General features: G+C 39.8%; 1 protein-coding gene and 1 non-coding gene across 2 annotated transcripts in view; one reads left to right on the top strand and one right to left on the bottom strand.

The window, feature by feature from the left end:
* The window catches only part of LOC106883345 (polycomb protein EED-like), a 35952-nt gene that overhangs the window by 18510 nt on the left and 12751 nt on the right, over window positions 1–4691 (bottom strand). The gene's annotated exons all lie outside the window — the stretch shown is intronic.
* Trnal-cag (transfer RNA leucine (anticodon CAG)) lies at window positions 4111–4194 on the top strand. Its single transcript has one exon. It is a non-coding gene; the product is annotated as a tRNA-Leu (tRNA).

Below are 4691 nucleotides of genomic sequence, written 5' to 3'. Positions count from 1 at the left end.
TGTGTCTTCCTTTTTTCTCCTTTTTTCCATCTTTTCCCATCCTTCTTCTCTTATATCCTTTGGTGTTGTCTCCGTGTTGGTTTCTGGTGGAGGCGGAGGTGCGGTATCCTTTTTGGCTTTGGTGTCAGCGGGTGGTGAGGGGCAGTTAACCCTAATATGACCCTTTGGGCCACATTGATAACACCTAGGGATTCTGCTTTCCACTTTAACCTTCAGTACTACATCTTCCGCAGTGATGGTTTCAATTATATTTCCGATGTCCTCTGGGGTGGCTTGAATTAATAACTCTAGTTCTTGCCACTGCCAGTTCTTATGGGCCATGCAAGTGGCTTGGAAGACCACCACTTTCATCTCACAGTTGTACATGATGAAACTACGCAGCCCCCTACAAAAGGGGAACAGAGCAAAACAACTCAGCCGTAAAACAGCTTAAACAAGTGTTCAGCAATGCAATATTCAACAATAACAATTTTCACAATTTTCAATTTTTCACTAACGTTTTTACAAAAACCCCGTTAACACAGCTCGTCGTTTCAAGTGTTCTCTCGGCCTAAAACCCTTATGAAAGTCTACTGAGCTCTCAGTAGATTACATAATTAAAAAGTGTGATTAATTTGATTGGATATTTTTGAATGAAAAATACAATCTATCACTAGAATCTCACAGGCTCGAGCGAGATTGGTTTAACCGATTCCCCCAAAAGAGGAATTGTCAAGTATGATCGCCACAAACTGTTTAAAAGAATAATGAACTTTTTGAATATAGTGTTGATGTGCACTAAAACGGATTGGATGCTGTGGATGCTCAGATTTTTATTTAGTTCGTTTTTAATCAGATATAGGAACAAAAAGTTTGTATCATTTTGGAGTTAAATATAATCCTAAGTCGCCTCGTTTCATTCCTTCTCCACCTTTTTATCTTTTTCTCGGCAATTTTACAGGTACGCACAAATACCATGATACTATCGTGCTCCTCTGAGTACCTTACATAGAAAAGCTAAGTAAAGCTTCCTAAAAGCTACTTCAAGAGGTTCCTTGGACCCGATTTCGCAGTATTTCAATTTAATTACTTCAAGAAAGCCCTGATTGTAAGGGGAAGTGACTTGCGTTAAAGTTACTTCCCTTGAATAAACATTTACGAATCACTTTGTTACATCTTTCGAATTTAAGAACTTTTTAAAAATTATAATTTACTTGAAATTAGTTGGACTCATTCTGAGATTGATAGAAGTAACATATTTGTAGCAATAATAATTAATAAATAATTGTCTTTCATAGCAGACACCTATAGATGTCTTCCCAGTGAACAGTTAATAAGAACAAGGCAGCTAATTGTCTTGAAGTTAGGAAAAAACAAAACTGTAGCCTGCGTGGAGACAATGGAAGAGGTAGACAAGAAGAAAAGAGCTAAGTGTCAGATACTGGTGGAGGACTGCCGCAAGAATGAGTGGAGAACTTGGTGCTTGCTCGTGGAACTTGACAATTGAGGATCGAAAGACCATTTCTGGATAAGGCGCATGGAATTCTGGACATTACAGGACTGAGTAGAAGCACCATCAAGAACAACGTAAAGGCTTCTGATAAATTCATAGAAATATCTCTGGGTGAAAAGAAGTAATCAATGGGAGGACAGCAGGATGCTGCTCGGACCCAGATCTTGACTTCATCAACCAAAGTCTGGATGAGGGTGTCTCTCATTAGGCCCCGAAACAACTAGAGACTCTGTTGTGCTTACGGAGACCCTCATCACCGACATTAATCTGATGACGGATCCAGGTGTTGCACACAATGTCTGTAGATGTTGAACCAAAACGTGGTAGCTTGGGATGTAGACTTTAGAGGAATCTTGTTACAAGCGCTCCAACCAGGTTTCAGCTTTCAAAATAAATTAGCGCGGGAGTGGTGGTGGTGGGGGGGGCTACATGCATATGCACACATAACATATATGGTTATATACACGCATTCATACATACACGACGACACATACTCAAACACAAACGTCTAGTCTGTACACACACACACGCACGCACGCACACACACACACTCACACATGCACGCACGCACGCATGCACACACATACATACTTTTTTTTTTCTTAGCGATCCTTCTAAAGAAATAAAGGTATTTATATAAATGTACCATACATGCAAGCATACATACATACATACATACATACATACATACATACTTAAGCCATAGCCACTCATAATGAAAAGGAGTACTGGTGGAATGTCCCAGTGAAGACCTCAATAAAATGTAAGCACAACAGACCTGATATAATGATTTGGGATGGAGAAGAGAAACTGTGTACAGTTGTGGAAATTACCTGCCCAGCGGAGATGAACATAAAGCTGAAGATCAATGAAAAAGAGAACACCTATGCTGAACTATTGAGAAATCTGCAGTTACTCTATCCAGATTACAAGTTCAGGCTTATACCTGTAATTATTGGGGCCCTGGGATATGTAGCACACTGTCTGAATACCTATCTTGAGAAATTAGGCTTCTCAAAACCAGAAAGGAGAAAGCTAATTCGAAGACTATAGATGCAATCCATCACTGGAACTGTTAAAATCTGTAAAACTTTCCAGAAGTTTATCATTTAAATATATATGAACATGTTTAATATATGTAACTATATGCACGAGAATACATAGATAAAACAAAACAAACAAATCTGCACATATACATACATACGTACTTGCATGCATACATACATACATGTATACATACATACATGCATACATGCATGTATGCATACATGAATACATGCATGCAGACATACATACATACCTACATACATACATGCATGCATACATACATACATACATGCATGCATACGTGCATACATACGTACATACATGCATACGTACATACATGCATACATATATACATAGACATACATACATACATGCATACATACATACATGCATGCATACATACATGCATACATATATACATAGACATACATACATACATGCATACATACATACATGCATGCATGCATACATGAATACATGCATGTATGCATGCATACATACATATATACATACATACATAGCGAGAGTGAATGAGAGGGGAAAAAGAGAGTGAGTTAGAGAGGGAGATAAGGAGAGAGAGTGAGTGAGAGAGAGAGATAGAGAGACCCATGAGTGATAAGTCCGGTTACCCGATGTTTTGCAAGGCATTAGAGACCGGGGTTACAACATTCTGATCGGGACGCCGTTTTGTCTTAGTATTCAAGGCTCGCAACATAGACGGCGGGGTTGGGGAAGGGGGACAAGTCGACTATATTGACCCCCCCCCCACTCCGTATTTGTCTGGTACTCTGTTTCATCCAAAGCGAATGGATGGAAAGTAAAGTTGATCTCAGCGGAATTTTAACTGAAAGCCAGCACAAAAGCTAAACGAATCCCGTCAGTCGGCGGCCATAGAAAGCAGACACAGTCAATGGTCTGCACGTTGGTTTCTTTCTTGCCCGCAAACACAAACACAACAGGCAAAATATCAATTGGGACATTATTTCATTGACCTGGAAATCATGAAAGGCAGGTCTGATATCGGAGTGATTTGAACTTATACCCGACCAATTGAACGCCGTTCAGTAATTATGGTTAGGATGGTGAAGGGAGTGGATTACCTCCCTTGCAATAAAATCGCAAGAAGTTGGGTCATAACGTACAAACACACACACACACACACACACACACACACACACACACACACACACACACACACACACACACACACACACATACATACATATATGCATACAAACATACATACACACCCACATATACTCATATGCTTGTAAGTCTGAGTCATATGCTGTCTTGCGTTTATGGAGAGAGAGGTATAGAGAGAAAGAGAGAGAGATAGATGATGGGTGATAGATAGAGAGATAGATAGATAAAGAGAAAGGGAAGGAGAGGGGAAAGAGAGACAGACAAACAGATGGTATGCATATGACGTGAGAGTGAAAGAGAGACACAAAAAGAAGAGAGAGTAACAGAGAAGGAGAGAGAGAGAAAGAAAAAGAGAGAAAAGTAATGTAATCAGCTCATCTCGCTCTCATGTAAGACTAAGTCTGAATCACATAAATTTGTCAGCTGTCAGGATGGCCGAGCGGTCTAAGGCGCTGCGTTCAGGTCGCAGTCGGGTCTTCCCGGCGTGGGTTCGAATCCCACTTCTGACAAGACGCTTCTTTTATTCTTCATAATTTTGGTTTTAACATAATTTTTTTTCACCAAAGGTAAAGTAAACTAGATATGTATATCAGTGGTGTGTAAGCCCATCGAGTTGTTTGAATTTTCTGTGAGTCTTCATCCATTACCACTCCATCAATTCGGATTATACTCTCTTATCTGTTGTCACGAATACATCAGAGATTACGGATTAGCCCTTGTTAGGTCGATCTTTCAGAAACAGCACCTAAGTCTTGTGCTTGTCCCTCACCACCAGTTGAAACCGGTATCTGCTTTTTAAAATCTGGTACTTATTCTCTCAGCCTGTCTTGCCGAACCGCTAAACGTAAACAAACCAGCACCGGTTATCAGTGGTGGTGGTGTTGGTGTGGTGAAGGAGGAGACAAACACAAACGCCGAAACACACACGCATAGATATATACATACATGCATACCTATATACATATACACACATTGGGACATATATATATATATATATATATATATA

The sequence above is a fragment of the Octopus bimaculoides genome, chromosome 10 (genome assembly GCF_001194135.2).
Source record: "Octopus bimaculoides isolate UCB-OBI-ISO-001 chromosome 10, ASM119413v2, whole genome shotgun sequence".
Taxonomy (NCBI): domain Eukaryota; kingdom Metazoa; phylum Mollusca; class Cephalopoda; order Octopoda; family Octopodidae; genus Octopus; species Octopus bimaculoides.
The sequence above is the reverse complement of the archived record's forward strand: the minus strand, read 5'-3'. Positions and strand labels throughout refer to the sequence as shown.